We start from the raw sequence: 20,811 nt of genomic DNA, 5'->3' as shown, positions 1-20,811 counted from the left end.
ATAAATTTAGTTTAGTGAATTAGCAATTGTATTGCGAGCGATGACGTCGTCTGTTCATCTTGAGTACCACTGAAGTGTCTTGAGCGTATTAAATGTGGACAGTTGCCATCTACTAAACGTTCCAGTGGTAAGTGGCTACTCGCTACTAGACTAAATTACTAAACGTGACTGTACGGGCCTTAAGAGGAAGTGCGACTAATGAAAGCTCTGGTTTTCCCGATATTTCTATAGCAGCAGACTCATGGACCAACAGAACTTCAAACTAACACAGAAGTGACTCATTTGATATGTAGTGCTGGAGACGGATCCTACCCACACGGAGCTACTGCTACTATTTCGGGCATGTAGTAATATGAGACGAAACAATCCAGGAAAATTAGTGACACAGGACAAGGTCCACGATAAACGCCCCAGTGGCAGAGCACCTTCTAGATAGCTTGACCAAATTAAGAGCATCACCGAGACGCCTCCACAATAAACATTGAGAGAAGGTGAATATTGTTTCAGGTGGAAAGAAATAACAACTCAATAGACAAACAAAATAATTAACATATTATTTTACATAATAATAACAAACATCCAATTTCAGGTCGAAATAAGGCATATTCATTACAATTTCGTCTTCATTATCGTTAAATGTAAAATGGAATATTTTGCTATTTAAGTTATTTAGATGTTTGACTAAACCTATAGCCACGTATAATTTATCATTCCACTCAAAATAACGCAAAATTAATTTGTTTGTTAATTAACCAAGCAACAACGTTATTATCCATGTTATTACAAATTGAGTCCTTTGCATACTTTCAAAATCATTATCTACGTAAAGAAATCTATAAAAGTCAAAATGAAACAGCTTCTAATCAGTAAAATTGAGTTACTTTAACATAAGTCGATTTCGCAACAAAAATATCGAAAATGAACATAAGTATAATTATTTTTTTGGTTTTTGCAATTTTTGCAGCAATTATTGGTGGTAAGTTATTTTGATCTAAGGTTAATAAAAATACTAAAATTTATTTTATTTGTGCTAAATAAGCAACTTCAAACCATGGCAAAGAAGGTAAGTGATATTACAATTGCTGAGGTTAATATTTCTAAAAAAATATTGTATTAATATTGTAGAAAAGAGACTATTCGGAGGTTTAAACAAGAAAATCTGTGATAAAGTATGTTCTACTGTGCTGACATCTGTATTTCCCATAGGAGCAGGAAGAAGAAAGTGATCCAACCCAGAAACGTAGAATACACACCATTAATTAAAATCATGGTTGTATTCAGTTTTGTGAAAGTGTAGCGCATCTAGTTTTATTTTGTTAATCAATATTGCGGCTTATATTTGTATTCTTTGTTTTAATTGTTTTGAAAGCAATATCTGTACTTTACTTTTTTAATAAATGAGGACCACAAATTAGAATTATAAAAGTCGTATAATTTATTTTTCCATTATTTTAACCCGCGACGTACATTTTTACTATTTGAATTCCAAGGTTTGTTACAATAAACCTGTGATGAAGTACTTCGAAATTTCGAGGTTGAGGGGTAAATAGAACAATGTTAAAATAAAATCATCGAAAAAGCATAGTGGCCTCAAATCTGGCAAACACTCCATAGATTCAGTCTATAGAAGGGTATTCCCTCCTCCAATTGATTTTCAGATCTTCAGAAATTAGCGAATTGATAGTATTTTCTAACATATTCAAATATCCTTCATCGTATAGATTTCCATTAATAAACAATGGACATATTACTTGGTCCCCAAATTATTAGATATTAATAGATACATTACTTTTTAGGATACTAGGTTTGTCCATCTTCACTCATATGAGGGTTTCGTTACTTCAATATCTGCTGGTATGTTTATTTACAAATCCATGTAAATGAAATGAACATTTATGACTAAAGCGGATAATTTTTACAAATGCATTATTATTAATTATAGGGGTAATTTCTACGCAAAATTATGTATTTTCAATATATAAGGATCGAATGTATAAAGTTTTATAATTTTATCAACAGAACCCAAGAAAATTCGAGTTACACCAGAAATCTTACGTAATGAAGTATTGGGATTTATGCCGAAAGAACCCAACACTTTCACTTGAGTAACTTCATTGAACGGATCTAATCTGAGTAAATTTGCTAATAGGATTTTTGAGATATCTGTTAGATGTGTTCTCATCTTAGCCTTTCGTTAAATATTGCGGTATTTCGAGCACATTCATTTTGGACTCCATATATTAATTTACAATTTCAAAATCTTTCTGCAAGTACAAAGTTTTATTTAAGTGTTGTTTGTTAGATGGTCAGCCAGGAAGTTTTTCTTCGATGTGGGTTTTTTCCATTGCCATTGCCGGTTGTGACAACAGCACGCCATTTCAGAGAGATCACCGGGTATACAGTGAAGTCGGTTTCACACGCTCTAATTTGTAAGCAACAAAACTACAGAAAATTCGACGATTATATTGATTCCAAAGGTCGATCAATTTGAAACACAGCAATAAATACAATTGAAAAATTAGCGTAAATAAATTGTCTTACTCCGATTTTGTAAAGGCAGTCTTACCCTCATATTAAAAATTATAGCCCTGTGTTAACGACGGCAGCCCCAAAGATCTGATAGTTGCTAAATATACTAAAACATCCCACCTGTCAATGTGGCGAGATTTACTTGCTCTGACTTCCTAAGAGCTCTTTTATCCACCCCCATATTAAAAAAAATCGACCTGTGTTAATGACGGCAGTCCCCAAAGATCTGATAGTTGCTAAATATACTAAAACATCCGACCTGCCAAATTGACTTGCTCTGACTTCCAAAGGGCTCTTTTGTCCCTCTTCTGATATTTTGATCACGTAACGTTACTCCTATAATCGATCTCAATGCTCTCATTTCAGGGGGTTCATGTAGGAGAGTCAGTTCTTGCATAAAAAGTTATCCATTAACAACCCAACCCACTTCTCAAACATTGGAAAATCATTTGTGTATAGGATTGAAACCTCCACCCGCAAAGTAACCCAACCCACTTATTCTACAGAATTGAAAGAAATCGTTAATGTATTGTATTACACAATGCGTTTTAACTCAGGTAGTGATAAGTGTCTTGTAGTAAGGAAAGGTAGATAATCTAGATACTAGAATATCATCTCTGTATTCAGATTCATTATTACTGAACATGTGTCATTTCCCGACTGCTTCTAGTCATCGCTATAACTGTAATAGATCAGTGTCTATTTGTCGTGGATTGGCATGTTGTGTAAAAAATTGGAAATGTTAGAGAGATGGTGGACTATTTATAGCAGAAATTAGTACTTTGTACTAATTTCCAATGACCCAACCTAACCAAATCATATCCATCGATTTAACGAACCAGTGTAGTTAGGTATAATTTCGTTAATGATTGTTTATAGAATGCTATTGAAAAATTCGAACCCCAAAGCATGCTACAAAAACCAAAACAAAACTAAAATAATTTTTGCTTAACTTGTTCTTGCAATGCCTGTAGAGGTTTAGGTATTACTGCTAATTTAGATTGAGTTCTTGCCTTTGTATTTACTAATTCAGAACATCAGCTCTGGGACGAGAGGAATTTGCATCTCCTCATTAATAAACATGTGTATCACCAGTATTATTTATTACATAACTAAAAAAACAACGAATTTCAAGTCGAAATGAGGCATATTCATTACAATTTCGCTTTCATTGTCGTTAAATGTAAAATGAAACATTTTGTTTGTTAAGTTATTTGAAATTTAACCAAAAACATAATGAGCCACGTGTAATCAATAATTCCACTCAAAATAACACAAAATGAATTTGTTTACTAATTACCCAATCAACAACGTTATTATTCATGCTATTACAAATTAATTGAGTCCTTTGCATACTTTCAAAATCATTAACTATGTAAAGAAACCTATAAAAGTAAAACTGAAACAGCTTCTAATCATTGAAATTCAGTTACTTCGTCGATATCGCAACAAAAGTACCAAAAATGAAGTTAAGTATAACTATTTTTCTGGTTCTTGCAATTTTTGCAGCAATCATTGGTGGTAAGTTAATTTCATCTAAGGTTAATAAAAGTACTGAACTTTATTTTATTTGTGCTAAATAAGCAAAGCACCAAGCTCCAAAGCACGGCAAAGAAGGTAAGTAATATTACAATTGCTGAAGTTAATAGAAAAAATATTGTATTAATATTGTAGAAAAGAGACTACTCGGTATAGCGGAGAGTATAAGGGGGAAATTCTGCGACATAGTATGTTCTGGGGGAGGAAAAAGGAAGTGATCCAGCCCAGAAACGTAGAATACACCATGGTTGTATTCAGTTTATTGAAAAGTGTAGCGCATGTAGTTTTATTTTATTAGTCAACATTGCGACTTATATTTGTATTCTTTGTTTTAATTGTTTTGAAAGCAATATCTGTACGTTACTTTTTCAATAAATGAGGACCATAAATCAGAATTATAAAAGTCGTATTTATTCTGCAATGACATAAAATTTAAATCCTTCAAAATTATTATATTAAATTATTATCATTATTCTAACCCACGACGTACATTAGTATTTTCGAACATATTCTCATATCCTTTGTCATAAAGATTTCCATTAATAAACAATAGACCAATTACTTGGTCTCCAAATTATTAGATATTAATAGATACATTATTTTTTTATCATACTGGGTGTGTCCTTCTACAGCCATAATATGAGGGTTTCATTACTTCAATTTCTGCTGGTATGTTTATTTACAAATCCATGTAAATCAAATGAACATTTATCACTAAAGCGGATAATTTTTACAAATGCATTATTATATTATTTCTTCGAAAAATTTTGCATTTTCAACCGATAAGGATCGAATGTATAAAGTTTTATAATTTTATGAACAATTTATGAACCCAAGGAAATTTGAGTTGATCCAGAAATCTCACATAATGAAGTATTAGGATTTATGCCCAAAGGACCCAACACTTTCACTTAAGCGGCTTGAATGAGCGGATCTAATCTGAGTAAATTTGTTAATACAATTTTTGAGATATCTGCTAGATGTGTTCTTATCTGGATGCCTATCGTTAAATATTGCGGTATTTCGAGCACATTCGTTTTAGGCTCCAAATATATTAATACAATTTCAAAATCTTTCTGCAAGTACTGTAAACCATTATTGTTATTTCATTAAGACAAAGTCTTATTATATATTCTTGAGATGCGGATGTCCAACTTTCATGCCATCCGTTAGATGATCAACCAGAAAGTTTCTTCGATGTGAGCTTTTTTCCTTTGCCCACTACGCTCATCTATTGTCCTCCGTTCTATTGACATCCAGCATCGTCTTGATCTTGTCACTCTAATGATATTTTGATCACGTAACATTACTTATACATACAATCGATCTCAATGTTCTCATTTCTACCCTTCTAAGCATACTTTTGTTATACCATTATTTTCTGTTGAACATATTGAATACAGAACGATTCCATTTAAGAATTTTGAGACAGTATTTTCGCAAGGTCAGGAGGTTAATGTAGGATTGAAAGGATAGTCAGTCCTTGCATAAAATGTTATCCATAAACATCAACCCATTCCTCAAACAGTTGAAAATCATTTATGTATAGGATTGAAAACTCCACCCGCAAAGTAACACAACCCATTTATTCTCCAGCATTGAAACAAATCGTTAATGTATTGAATTGCACAATGCGTTTTAACTCAGGTAGTGATAAGTGTCTTTTAGTAAGGAAAGGTAGATAATCTAGAATATCATCTTTGTATTCAGAGACGTTATTACTGAACATGTGTTATTTCCTGACTGCTTCTAGTCGTCGTTATAACTTTAACAGACCAGTGTCTATTTGTCGTAAATTAGCATGTAGTGCAAAAAATTGGGAATATTAGAGATGGTGTAGTATTTAAAATATAAGTCAGTGCCCTGTACTCCACAGAGTCCCAATGATACAACCCAACCATATCCATCGGTTTAACGAACCAATGTAGTTAGGTATAATTTCGGTAATGATTGTTAGAATGCTGTTGAAAACATTCGAACCTCAAAGCATGCTAATTGAATCTCAAAGCAACAGTTGTCTTTATTATTAAATTATACCTCTAAATCATGGATTTTTTAAGATTAAGAAAGAAAAAAATATTGTAATGGTGGTTATAGATTATGGAATTTCCGAACAAATGAAATAATTAACAGAGATGTGATATTTGATGAAAACTTAGTAGATTTGAAGAAGATTCGTAATAATGAACAAATTGTAGAATTAGATGTTTCAAGGGAAAAAGTAGATACAATAAAAAGGGAAAGTGAAGAAAACCTGACTGAATATGAAGATAATGAAACTACGACAGACGACAGAGAAGAAGATATAGAAGAGAAGGTTACAGAAAATAAACGCACTAAATCCGGTCGACAAGTTAAAATACCTAAACATTTTTCAGATTACGAATTATACAATATTTATTGTTTCAATGTAAACACTGAAGATCCTGAAACAGTTCAAGAGGCTGTAAAAGAACAAAAATGGAAAGAAGCAATAGAAAAGGAATTAAATTCACTAAAAAACTAAAAGCATGGGAAGAAACCAACCTACCTGAAGGAAAGTAAGCTATAGAAACAAAATGGATATTCAAGACAAAAGAAGATGGCACAAATAAAGCAAGATTAGTGGCTAGAGGATTACAACAAAAAGAAGAAGATATTTATAAATCTATATATGCCCCAGTGGCAAGAACAAGTACAATAAGAGTAATGTTGGCTCATGTAATAAGAAAAGGATGGAATGTCAGACAATTGGATATACCCACAGCTTTCCTGACCGGAATACTCAAAAGTGAGGTTTATATATACAAACCAGAAGATTATGAATCAACGTCAAAGTACCTGAAACTGAATCGAGCAAAGTACCTGGACTGAGGGAATCTCCAAAAGCATGGAATACAAAATTTGACGAAGTTGTTTTAAAGTATAAGTTGAAACGATCACTTTATGATTGTTGTTTATATTTTGATAAGAAAATATGGCTCTTAGTTTATGTTGATGATTTATTGATAATTGGAGAAGATACAAATATAGAAGAAACGCTAAATACATTAAAATATGCATACAGATAAAAGTTTAAATATAAATCAAACAAATATATTAGATAAATTTCTCAAAACATTTAGCTATTATGTTCTCAATACCTTTTCTTAGCAGATATTTAAACAGGGCAAAGAACCAAATATGGAAAGCAGCGAAGAGAATTCTTCGATATTTAAAAGGAACGAAGAATTTAGGCCTTAATTATAAGTTACATAAAACAAGCAATAGCGTGATTGTTATAAACAAATGGAATTATGTACTGCGACAACAAAAGCACAATTTTTATGGCTAATTCGTTTGAAAATTCGCAGAGGTCTAAACATATTGATATCAGAAATTATTTTCTTAAAGAATTAATAAATAACAAAACTATTAACATGCAATATGTATCTAGTGCTGAAAATGTTGCAGACATCCTAACAAAACCTCTACCAAGAAATTTATTTACTAAACATAGAACCAAAATGTTTTAATATTAATGATTACAATCGTTACTGATAATTCATACTGTTGTAATCGAGGGAGGATGTTGAATTTAGTTTATCAAGATAGTTGACGTTAATAATATAATGTTAGTTACAGTTGTTATGTACAATATTATAAAAACAAAATATATTTCAATAAAATAATATAACATAAAAAGATCTTGAGCATCTTGATCTCTCTGAGCATAAATAATTACAACACCCCACAGCCATAATGCGCTCTCCTATGTGTTCTTTCAGGATTTCAAACACTCTATCGGGTCGTGCTCGATCCTACATCTATCACATCTTTTCAAGATCTTTTAGTCAACTGAATTTCTTTTCTAAAATTTTGACATCTCATCCCTTCAAAAAATATCGCACAGATTACGTATTCCGCGACATTACATTGGACAGAAATAATCTTTTCAACACAAATAAAATAATTAATATATTATTTTACATAGTAATAACAAACCTTCAAGTTCAAGTCGAAATGAGGCATTCATTACAATTTCGTCTTCATTATCGTTAAATATAAAATGAACCATTCGTTTTTTAAGTTATTTGGATATTTACTAAACCGAAATAGCCACGTGTAATCAATAATTCCACAAAATAAATTTGTTTACTAATTACCCAATCAACAACGTTATTATTCATGTTTTTTTGCAAATTAATTGAGTCCTCTGCATACTTTCAAAATCATTAACTACGTAAAGAAACCTATAAAAGTCAAAATGAAACCGTTTCTATTCATTAATATTGAGTTTCTTTAACATAAGTCGATATCGCAACAAAAATGAAGTTAAGTATAACTTTTTTTTTGATTTTTGCAATTTTTGCAGCAATCATTGGTGGTAAGTTAATTTCATCTAAGGTTAATAAAAGTACTGAACTTTATTTTATTTATGCTAAATAAGCAACTTCAAAGCACGGCAAAGAAGGTAAGTAATATTACAATTGCTGAGGTTAATAGTTTTAAAAAAATATTGTATTAATATTGTAGAAAAGAGACTATTGGGTATAGCGGAGAATATAAGGGGGAAATTCTGCGAAATAGTATGTTCTGGGGGAGGAAAAAAGAAGTGATCCAGCCCAGAAACGTAGAATACACCATGGTTGTATTCAGTTTATTGAAAAGTGTAGCGCATGTAGTTTTATTTTGTTAGTCAACATTGCGGCTTATATTTGTATTCTTTGTTTTAATTGTTTTGAAAGCAATATCTGTACGTTACTTTTTCAATAAATGAGGACCACAAATCAGAATTATAAAACTCGTATTTATTCTGCAATTACATAAAATTTAAATCCTTCAAAATTATTACCGTATTCGATCGAATCTAAGACGCACCCCATTCTTTTGAATGATTATATCGAAGAAAAAAATTCGTATTAAAATAAAGATGACAAATAAATTACTTTATCTACAACTATTGAATTATCTATTCGTTATACAATTGATTTTTGACGGGTAATGACACTCATTACCCATGACAGACAAAGTGTTGAATAATGAGGCCATTATTCCACACTTCTGACACTGCCTACTAATCAAAAAATAAAATATTAACAGAAATGACAGCTTTCTTATATTGAGGTTATGTCTGAAATGTCTATCAAGTTTATTTTTTTTTCGTTTTTTTGATTTTTTTTTCAAAATTAAATAGTTGTAGATAAAGTATAGTATTCAACTTGCGTATAATGGATGTTACCCACTCAGATTACAACACTCGCTCGCTTCGCTCGCTCGTGTTGCAACTTCTTCTTCGTGGGTAACAGCCGCCATTATACGCTTGTTGAATAATATACTATTATTACACAATAATGACACAAACATTTTGTATATTCAAAATTCGTTCGAATCTAAGACGCGCCCGATTGTAAGACGCACCTCATTTCCATGAACGATTATACAGTATGTCCTCGGATTGAGTTACAAAGAGGAAAAAAATTTTTGTTACTGAGTTTTCAAACTTATCTCAGCATAAATAATGCGTCGGATATGTTCAAACTACTAAATCGCATGAATTTTATACTCTAACTATAAAAGTTAACTAATTATTCCAATTTTTATGTAAAAATTGGACTTTTTTCTAAATTGAAAATTGAAATTGAACTTCAATTTATGATATGTAACCATAGAAACCATAAAACTTACAACTTATGTTGGTGAGATTAAGTCTTTTAATGCGAAGTTAACCGTGAAAGAGAGAATTTATTTAGTACTGTACTATGGTACTAGTGAATCATGTTTTCGTGTAGTTACACAAAAATTCTAGCAAAAATATCCGGACACAAGAATATCTCATGTGGGGCTCGCGAACTGATGAAAACAAATTTGGAAACGGGTTCTGTATTATAAAGAGGCAGACAAAGAGACTAAATGAGGAAGACGCTGCTTTTCAGATAGCTTTTCAACAAATGACATTGTTTCTTCCCAGCATTATCGGTATTGGAGCGATGTAAATCCAATTACCCTTAAATTTTATACGGTCAATGTACTTTCAGCAAGACAATTGTCCAGCTTACCATTCACACATTGTGCCAAATGGTTAAATTTACAATTTCGTCAAAAATGCATTGAACGAAATGGTCCTATTTGATGGCCAGCACGTAGTCCTGATCTTACAATTATGGATTTTTATTTTTGGGGACGATTGAAACAAATTGTTTACAGTGAACCATTACAAGATGATGCAGAACTATTAAAACTAAGAGTAATTAAAGCGATAGAATCTCTACCACTGGCGGAAATTCGTACTTCTTATAAAGAATTTAGAACTCATCTTCAAATGTGTGTCGAATTGGGAGGGAATTTGTTTGAATGAGGATTTGTTCACTTACAAATAAATAATATTTATTACTTACATAGTGTGTTATTACATAAATTTACATTTAAAATATTTTATTCAATTAGCCATATTTTAATTTGATTTGTCCGTTTATTTTTCACTAACATAAGTTGTAACTTTTATTTTATTGGTTTTTATGGTTACATATCGTAAATTGAACTTGAAAAATTTTTAGTTTAGGAAAAGTATAGTTTTTATATAAAAATGGGAATAATTAGTTAACTTCTATAGTTAGAATATAAAGTTCGTGCGATTTAGTGGTTTGAACATACACTGAGGGAAATTATTCTTGACTTTCAAGAAAAATTTATTCTTGAACGTATTTCTTAAAAACAAGTATAAGACACTCTTAAAACAAAAATATTTTTTTGTTTTAAGAATAGAAATATTATCGAATGAAGCATGTCATATTCTTGGTATCGAAGAATATCAATTTTTTGTACCAAAAAATCCATTCTTGCGTCAATAATTTATAATGCTCAAATGAAGAATTATACAAGATTGTTGTTACATGAATAAGTTTTTCTAAAAAGAAAGATACGTTATTCAAGACTTAAGAAATCTATTCTCGATACGAAAATGGGGTTGTTGACGTAACACTAAGATACTCTTTTTCAAGATTATTGATTTACTTTTACTAAGAATTCGTTTTCTTGAGAATCAAGAATATTTGTATACTTGCTTTGAGAATATGCGGTTTTTCTTCACTCAACAAAATAATCTTCTTGTGGATATATGTATAAGAATATGATAAGCTTGAGTCAAGAGTAATAATGTTCGTTCAAGAATATATTTCTCTGTGTGTATCCGACGCATTATTTATGCTGAGATAAGTTTGAAAAATCAGTAATAAATTTTTGTTTCCTCTTTGTAACTCGATCCGGGGACATACTGTATAGCAAAAATAGTGCGTCTTAGATTCGAACGAATATGGTATATTAAATTATTATCATTATTCTAATCCACGACGTACATTTTTACTATTTGAATTGTAAAGTATGTTACAATAATCCTATGATGAAGTACTAAACCATCAAAAAAACATAGTGGCCTCAAATCAGGCAAACACTCCATCGGTTCAAGCTATAGAAGAATATTTCCTTCTACTGATTTTCAGATCTTCAGAAATTAGCGAATTGATAGTATTTTCTAACATATTCAAATATCCTTCGTCATATAGATTTCCATTACAATAATAAATCCCCAAATTATTATATATTAATAGATACATTACTTTATTAGGATACTAGGTGTGTCCTTCTACAGTCATATGAGGGATTCCTTGCTTCAATATACCTATGCTGGTATGTTTATTTAAAAATCCATGTAAATCAAATGTACATTTATCAATAAAGCGGATAATTTTTACAAATGCATTAATATTAATTATAGAGGTCATTTCTTCGTAAAATTGTGCATTGTCAAACTCATAAGGATCAAATGTATAAATTATTACAATTTTAGGAACAGAATGGAAGGAAATTCCAGTTACACCAGCTTCATTCAGCGGATCTAATCTGAATAAATTTGTTAATAGGATTTTGGAGATATCACATTCGTTTTAGGCTCCATATATTAATACAATTTCAAAATCTTTTTGCAAGTACAAAGTCATATTTAAGTGTTGTTTGTTATAAACTATTAAAAGTCTTAAGATGCAGATGTCCAACTTTCATCCCCATCCGTTAGACTGGTTAGATGGTCAGCCACGAAGTTTTTTCGGTGTGGGTTGTTTTTCCATTGCTCACTACGCTCATCTACTATCGTCCATTCTATCGACATGGTCTCTCCAGCCCTGTCTTGATCTTGTCACTCTAATGATATTTTGATCACGTTACGTTACTCCTATAATCGAGCTCAATGTTCTCATTTCTACCCTTCTAAGCATACTTATGTTATACGATCATTTTCTGTTGAACATGTTGAATACAGGACGCTACCGCTTTCCATTTAAGAATTTTAAGATAGTATTTTCCCAAAATCAGGGGGATAATGTAGGATAGCCGGTTCTTGCATAAAATGTTATCCATAAACAACCCAACCTATTCCTCAAACAGTTGAAAATCGTTTATGTATAGGATTGAAAAATCCACCAGCAAAGTAACACAACCCATTTAAACTCCAGCATTGAAAGAAATCGTGAATGTGTTGAATTCCCCAATGCGTTTTAACTCAGGTAGTGATAAGTTTCTTTTAGTAAGGAAAGATAGATAATCTAGAAGATCATCTCTGTATTTAGAGACATTAATATTGAACATGTGTCATTCCCCGACTGCCTCTAGTCATCGCTATAACTGTAACAGACCAGTGTCTATTTGACGTGGATTGGCATGTTGTGCAAAAAATTGGAAATGTTAAAGAGATGGTGGAGTATTTAAAGCAGAAAACAGAGCTTTGTACTAAAAGCAGTCCCAATAATCCAACCTAATCAAATCATATCCATCGGGACGAGAGGGATTTGCATCTCCTCATTAATAAACATATCACCAGTATTGTCTATTACATTACCCAAAGAGGTTGGTGATTTCTCGAGTTATTTTCCAGTAGCTCCTACTCGTCGTTATAATTTCCATAAAGCTATCTTACCAACATTCTACCCATGTTTGTCATGGGGGAAATTGGGTTAAGAAACTGTAGAGAATTTAATGCAGAAATCGATGTCTTGAGCTCCACACAGATATAATGATTATCCCAAATGGGTTTCAATGAAATGCGATTATTGAGCTATATGAAATAAAAGATCAAGTTTTCAAGAACTACTGACTTGAATAATATTATTCAAGTACAGTGCAAGTGAAGAGCAAAATTCTGCAAAACCCGGTGAAGTATGAAGATATCGTCATAATCTTTGTCTTTAATATTGCCCCACCAAAATAAATGTGATGATATGCTGGCCAACTTATTTCCATTCCAGTGGTCTCTGGGTACCCCGCAGCCATAATGCGCTCTCCGAAGTGCTCCTTCAGGATTTCAATTGAATTTTTTTTCTACAATATTCTTTGGGACAAAAATAATCTTCATTTTCAACACAAGCTAAATAATTAATATGTTATTTTACATAATAATAACGAACCTCCAATTTCAAGTCGAAATGAGACATTCATTACAATTTCGTCTTCATTATCGTTAAATGTAAAATAAGTCATTTTGTTTTTCAAGTTATTTGGATATTTAACTAAACCCAAATAGCCACGTGTAATCTATAATTTCACTTAAAATAACTCAAAATTAATTTGTTTACTAATTATCCAATAACTTTATTATCTATGTTATTACAAATTAATTGAGTCCTTTGCATACTTTCAAAATCATTAACTACGTAAAGATACCTATAAAAGTCAAACTGAAACAGCTTCTAATCATTGTAACTCAGTTACTTTAACATAAGTCGATATCGCAAAAAAAGTATCAAAAATGAAGTTAAGTATAACTATTTTTTTGGTTTTTGCAATTTTTGCAGCAATCATTGGTGGTAAGTAAATTTCATGTAAACTTAATAAAAACACTGAACTTTATTTTATTTGCGCTAAATAAGCAACTCCAAAGCACGGCAAAGAAGGTAAGTAATATTACAATTGCTGAAGTTAATAGAAAAAATATTGTATTAATATTGTAGAAAAGAGACTACTCGGTATAGCGGAGGGTATAAAGGACAAATTGTGCAATATAGTATGTTCTGATGTGATGGCATCTGAATCCCCATCTGAAGGGGGAGCAAGTGGTCCAACCAAGAAACGTAAAAAGCAGCACTAATTAAAATCATGGTTGTATTCAGTTTATTGAAAAGTGTAGTGCATGAAGTTTTATTTTGGTAATCAATATTGCGGCTTTTAGTTGTATTCTTTGTGTTAATTGTTTTGAATTCAATATCTGTACGTTACTTTTTTAATAAATGAAGACCACAAATCAAAATTATAAAAGTCGTATAATTTATTCTCTCAATGACATAAAATTTTAATTCTTCAATATCCTGATCTTTGTTCGCAAAAGAATGACATAGCCATTATTCTAACCCATGACGTAAATTTTTATTGTTTGAATTCCAAGGTATGTTACAATAATCCTGTGATGAAGTACTTCGAAATTTCGACGTTGAGGAGTACATACAACAAACTTAAAATCGAAAAAGCATAGTAGCCACAAATCAGGCAATCACTCTATAGGATTGAAAACTCTAACCACAAAATAACACAACCTATTTATACTGCAGCATTGTAAGAAATAGTTAATGTATTGAATTCGACAATGCGTTTTAACTCAAGCAGTGATAAGTGTCTTTTAGTAAGGAAAATCAAGAAGAACATCTCTGTATTCAGAGACATTATTGCTGAACATGTGTTATTCCCCGACTGCCTTTAGTCGTCGTTATAACTGTAACATACCAATGTTTATTTGTCGTGGATTGGCATGTTGTGCAAAAAATTGGGGGTGGTAGAGACATGGTGGAGTATTTAAAGCAGAAATTAGTGGTTCGTACTCCACATAGTCCCAATGATCCAATCCAGCTATATGAAATAACAGATCAAGTTTTCAAAAGGTCTCCGAAGGGAACTTTCAGGATTTGAAAGTCTCTATTGTTCTGTTTGAGTCGTACTCGGTCTTGTATGTATCACATCTTATCGACATATTTTCGTCGCTTTTTTCAACAAGAACTTTTTTCTAAAATTTTGACATCTCATCCTATCAAAAAATATCGCACCGATTACATATTCCGCGACATGACATTGGGCCCCAAACAATCTCATTTGGGGTGAAGAAACTTTTCGTGATGGGGATTTTCATTCTCTCAAATGCAAGTCCATCAGTCAAATCCATCCAAATAAATGTTTAACTGCGCCACTGATTATTCACAACAAATTCTTGTTTAATAATTGTATCCGTAACGTTGTTGTAAAAACAGTAATGCTATTCAATGGGAATGGCGTTCATTGGCTGTAAGTCGTAAACAACAATTTACCAGAAAGTCTCTTCTTTGGTTTCGACTTATTGTGAAACTCGTCTAATCGATGTTCTTGGGGTATTTGGAATACAATTGGTGTTTTCTCGATATTTACTGGAGTTTTAACACTTCTTCGTTAACCAATACTCAATAGCCTAATTTTAATTGAATCGAGTTTTTTTTTATTAACGGTGCGTTCTATCATCAACTGTTCAATACTTGACTAATCTTAACGATGCAGAGTTTAAGTTATTACAACAGTAATTTAATTGATTGCAAAAAGTTATATAATAATATTAAGTCCAATTTCGTTACGTTGCATTTACAAATAACATTTTAACCCACTTAAAACTAAAAACAAAATTCTTTACTGTTTTCTTCAACAAAATCGTATCATTTACGCATTTTTCTTACTTAATTAAGAGGATTAATACACATAGTCTACACATATTTCCAATATCATTAGCGATGTAAAGAAGGTATAAAACCCAACTCAAAACTTTTCATATTCATATAGTTTTTTTACTTGTAACGTTGATACATTGAATTAAAATGAAATTAATTGTTACTCTTTTTGTGATTTTTGCCATGTTCACGGCAATAATTGTTGGTAAGTTGAATTTATCTTCTATGTTTCAAATTTACTATTTTTTTGTTAACACTTTTACTTTTTCTAAATTAGCAAATCCAATGGGTAGCGGTGGAGGTAAGTAATTACATATAGTTAGTGTATACAAAAATTTCAAAATTATTACTAAACAGATGCAGATCTTGGAGAATATCGTGTAAGACGTGATGTTGGTGAGAAGCTTGAAGCAGATTTGCTTGGCGCCCAAGATGGCTCTGCTGATATAAGTAATTCAAACATAAACGTGTAATTGAAATAGTTAAAATAAAAAAAATATTTTCAGAGGTGACTGAGATACCAGTTGAAGAGGGCGCTGCGAAAAAGAGAACTCACTCTAAAAAGCATTCCAAAAAGCATGGAAAGGGAAAGATGTAGGAAACACTACTTAATCTGATTTGCTATATTGTATTATATTCAGTAATAAATGTTGTGAGGGGGTTTTTCTCTTAATAAATATTATCGGGTTGCATTTCAAAATTTTCTTTTATTTACAACAATACCAATAAATAGATTTTATTGATTTCTTTTAATTTTATTGAATTTTTAGAGTTATTGCACATTGCAGTCCTCAATCGAAAGATTGTAATGATGGTTAAAAATCGAACAATTGTGCTGGACCAAATTCGATTTCCATTTCTTTATGTTACCATTTTATAAAAGTAATAACTATCAACATGTATTTAGATTGCTTTTAGATCAGATGAAATAATTATTGGTATTTTGAGAATCTTATCATTTTCTAACATGCCAGATTTTTTACCGGTCAACCTTAAAAATGTACATGGCTACCGGAAGAATGTGAACATTAATCAATACTATTTGCAATTATCTCAAGATTGGCTTATGATGAACGAAATAAGCGCATTGAATGTTGTGTTATAATTTATAACAATAAATCTGTTTAACAAACGCCCTCTATAATGTTAATGACCAATCTCATGATTGGTACAACATTGGTATTCGTATTTACATCATTATCTTTGATAGCAGTCGCGTGGTCTATTTTTAAAGGCTTTGCTTTTACCATCTGAATTGTGTTTTTTTCATTAGTAAGCACAAACTATAACAATTATTCATACCCTAATTGCCATCAGCCGACTTCTTACAAAACCTGTTATTGAAGATGTCCAGGAAAGAATGGGAAAAAATATTAACAAAGTTCAACTGCACAAACAGATTTATCTCTTGGATCCATATAAAATGAATGTAGCCTGATGAATAAAGTTGGATATGATGTGATAAAGACTTATTAGCATTATTTGTCCCTGACCTCCTTCAACTTTTGTCTCCAAGCATATCTTTGGAGTCCCTATCCGTCTCATCTTTCTCTCTGCGTTCTACTAGTTCTCGTTCCTTATATCCTCCTGTTAAGCAATTGATTTGGTATCCTTCACTGCTTCATTCTGACCACATGTTCTGCCCATTGCAATCTTTGGATCTTGATGTATACCGACCGAATTTTCTCCTTGTAGTAGTTGTATAGTTCCTGATCCATCAACTCCTCGACGGTGAATTACAGCAAGGTAACTTCAAAAAATTGGAGCTCCATGTTGCTCATACCGTAGTTATTCGTTATCAGGTTGGTTGTAGTCTTTGATCAAATACTTTTATCCATGGTTTCACGGAATCATTATTAATTAGTAAAATGTTATAGTATTATTAGAAACGGAACATATAAACAGAAATTTCCATAAAACTTCTGAAAATGTACTCCACAAAGAAATTATTTGTTGTACCTCTGGAAATAATTTGAGTTTTGTCAAAATATAGGAAAATTAAGAAAGTCAATATTATAAATTTCAACCAAAATATTTTCCTTTAACCTTTTCTCTAATACTTTAACAACATTTAAATAACGTTGGAATTATTCTGTGTTTTCAACAATTGATCACACATTTACGCAAATATTGCTCTTTGAATAATCTACCTAATCGTAGGGTTTCACCACGTTGCAACCGTTTTTGGGACAATAACATTTTATATGATAGGGGTAGATCTTCAACAAAATATAATAAGTTTTATGCTTGTTCAGTGATGTATAATAGATGCCGATCACACCTTTCCATGAGCATTATTAGTTCAAAATCGTACCTTTTGAATGCGCATTAACCCTTTTAGGCACAATAACTGTTACATAGCATATTTGACACATTTTATTGAAATCCTTGCCATAAATAATATCTTATTTTCAATAAACCTCGTTGTCATAATTTTTGAAGCTCAACTCTGCATATTTCATTGTTGCAGATTTTAAGAACAAAAACATAAAACATCGTATCTCGTAAACCAATTGAGATATAATGATAAACTAAACAACATTATAAAGCAAATGCATTGAAAATTTAATGTGTCAGAAATAATTTCTTAGTTTCCATAAATTTCCTTGTTATGATTTATTGAACTCAACTATGCATATTTGATTGTTATTAATGTTAACAGTAAAAGTTTAAAATATCGTATCTCATGAACCAGTTGAGATACAATGATGAACTAAAGAAAATTTTAAAGCATATTTTATGTAGAAAGGATAATAAATAATATTCTTATTTTCTATAAACCACGTCGCTGTGATTTTTTGACAGGATTTTTAATTTTTATTTCTTTGTTAAACTATATCTCAAGAATGAATTGAAACAAAATGATGAAATAAAGAACATTTTAAAGCAAATTTAATGAAGAATTAATGTGTCATAAATAATCTCTTATTTTCCATAAACTCCACGTAAAAAATAAAGAAACGTTTTAAAAAAAATTTTACGCAGATTTAATCAATTCCTAAAGTTCATAAAAAATGCTTATTGATATCGTCACTATTTTCATGTTGAGTTCAATTTTTTTACAAGTTACTTAACTAATAAAATCATAAACTTTTTAGTCAAAAATTATTCAAGGGAATTTTTGAATATGTATAAATCAAACAAGAAAATCATATTTCTAAAGTATATTTCACCTCATCGTTTCAAAAAATAATATGTTAAACCAAATAAATTTTCAAACAAAAGATATAAACAATCATAATCCATTAAAAGTAATTAAACAACATCATCATCAAATCAGATCATTATGTAAAACATCATATAGTTATTAGGACTTCTTACCATTTAAAAAGTTTTTTATTTTTTGCCGTTTTTCGGTACTTTCAGCAGCAGCCACACATAGTTTTTTCAAAACATCTGGAAACCAAAATGGAATACTGTATATCAAGAACATTAAATAAAACCCTTTTGTTGTTTACCTGCTATGGCATCGATGTTCTCTGCACTACATTTAATAGTAGGAGCAGGAGTTGACCCTTCCTCTGATTTAACACCGGCATGTTTCTTGTGGGTTGCAGCTTATCATAAAAAAAGTTAAGTTTATAAAAATTATTTAGTAATTTTTCGTTTTTTTAGAATAACTACCTGTAGCAAGCCCAACAATAACACAAACAAATATAACAATTATTTCAAACCTCATTTTACAAAAAGTAAATTTTTTTAGTATTAAGACCACTTTATACTAAACCTAATTAAATCGGTTATGTTTGCTATTTCTTAAAACATCTTTTAATGATTTTAACGATTCTTTGCGTGTTACGCATAAAAAGGAATTTAAATCAATTATTTTCGTATATAATTAATTATTTTGTTTTTGTAATATTATTATTTACATTATTATTTATTAAATAATAAATTTTTAAAACAAAGTAAAAACGAAAAAGTTATGCTTTAAAAGGAATTTTTTGAGAAACGTGAGTTATTAGCAATAAAATTTAGAAATGTACATTTTGTTATCATTTCTGTTATACATACGATCCGCATGACCTTGCATAAATACTCCACACTACAAATTAACTTTGTCACTTCGAGTTTGTAACCAAAATGAAGCTGTTTCTCACGATTGTTCTAATAATTTGTTTAACCAACATTGTTGCTTCAGGTAAGTGATAAATAACACGTGTAATAATAATATTCTTATAATAACTGTATTAAAAAAATCTTAGATCCTCTTCGGGAAAAGCGAATTACAAGAGATGTTAAAGCTGAGATTGTCGATTTTGTTACAATTACACCTCCTCCACCTTCCACTTGCCCACCTTGCAATTGTAATAATGGAAAAGTAATTTTAACAGAAAGAGTTGCGCTGAAAGGAGAAGCAGCAATTACGGGTGACATCATTTATTGTCCGGATTGTTATTGTTCGCCTGTCGAAGAGATTTAATTTAAAATGCTACAATATAACAAAATAAATTTAACCCAATTTTAATTTGTTTTATTAGTTATAAATCATTTTTTACAATTTATCAACAAGCATATATTATTCACAAATCGCATTCGATTCACGTTTTGCCTTTCTCTTGTTATCGCAAATCTTCATCGTCATCATCTCTTCTCTTTTCCACAAGACGCATTTCTCTTCTTCCCTTTTCTACTTTTACCTTCTCTTCTTCGTAGGTACATGTCCGTGTATAATTATTAGCACAGAGGTATCTCTGTACTATCCGTACAGGTTGTTATCAAGATCATGAACGTGTGTTGATGTCATGATCCTTTGCGAACTCTTCATAATATTGACATTATACGCCCATCAACGAATGTAAATAACGGTAAATTAAAAAAAAAGTTTATTAACATAAATTGAATTTATAAAACTATATTTCAAGAGATGTGTAAAAAATTTTAATTCAATAAGAAGTGAAGATTACTGTAAATTAATTTGAGTTTACGGTTATTGAATTAAGAAATGATTTATGACATTAATTAATGTTAATTTTTATTATTTTATGATTAAGTGTAAATACAGTTAATTTCACTTAACATGCAATACACAAAAATATATTTCCATAGAAACCAGGGG

At 30.8% G+C, this 20,811-nt stretch overlaps 6 long non-coding RNA genes across 6 annotated transcripts; 5 read left to right on the top strand and 1 right to left on the bottom strand.

Annotated features, from left to right (window-relative positions):
• Positions 1–865: 865 nt before the first annotated feature.
• On the top strand, positions 866–1,425 carry LOC111424097 (uncharacterized). Its single transcript, XR_002707576.2, has 3 exons — positions 866–976; positions 1,040–1,063; positions 1,126–1,425. It is a non-coding gene; the product is annotated as an uncharacterized lncRNA (long non-coding RNA).
• A 2,521-nt stretch (positions 1,426–3,946) lies between these two features.
• LOC111424210 (uncharacterized) lies at positions 3,947–4,463 on the top strand. Its single transcript, XR_011641844.1, has 3 exons — positions 3,947–4,050; positions 4,114–4,146; positions 4,204–4,463. It is a non-coding gene; the product is annotated as an uncharacterized lncRNA (long non-coding RNA).
• A 3,840-nt stretch (positions 4,464–8,303) lies between these two features.
• On the top strand, positions 8,304–8,822 carry LOC111424209 (uncharacterized). Its single transcript, XR_002707588.2, has 3 exons — positions 8,304–8,413; positions 8,477–8,500; positions 8,563–8,822. It is a non-coding gene; the product is annotated as an uncharacterized lncRNA (long non-coding RNA).
• A 4,957-nt stretch (positions 8,823–13,779) lies between these two features.
• LOC111424211 (uncharacterized) lies at positions 13,780–14,328 on the top strand. The gene is made up of 3 exons (XR_002707590.2): positions 13,780–13,880; positions 13,944–13,967; positions 14,025–14,328. It is a non-coding gene; the product is annotated as an uncharacterized lncRNA (long non-coding RNA).
• Positions 14,329–18,901: 4,573 nt separating this feature from the next.
• Positions 18,902–19,467, bottom strand: LOC139431981 (uncharacterized). Its single transcript, XR_011642009.1, has 3 exons — positions 19,377–19,467; positions 19,211–19,309; positions 18,902–19,148 (listed from the first exon to the last, which is right to left on the bottom strand). It is a non-coding gene; the product is annotated as an uncharacterized lncRNA (long non-coding RNA).
• Positions 19,468–19,696: 229 nt separating this feature from the next.
• LOC139432167 (uncharacterized) lies at positions 19,697–20,220 on the top strand. The gene is made up of 2 exons (XR_011642032.1): positions 19,697–19,893; positions 19,958–20,220. It is a non-coding gene; the product is annotated as an uncharacterized lncRNA (long non-coding RNA).
• The last annotated feature ends 591 nt before the right edge of the window (positions 20,221–20,811 follow it).

This window comes from Onthophagus taurus, chromosome 11 (assembly GCF_036711975.1).
Source record: "Onthophagus taurus isolate NC chromosome 11, IU_Otau_3.0, whole genome shotgun sequence".
Taxonomy (NCBI): Eukaryota; Metazoa; Arthropoda; class Insecta; order Coleoptera; family Scarabaeidae; genus Onthophagus; species Onthophagus taurus.
The sequence above is the reverse complement of the archived record's forward strand: the minus strand, read 5'-3'. Positions and strand labels throughout refer to the sequence as shown.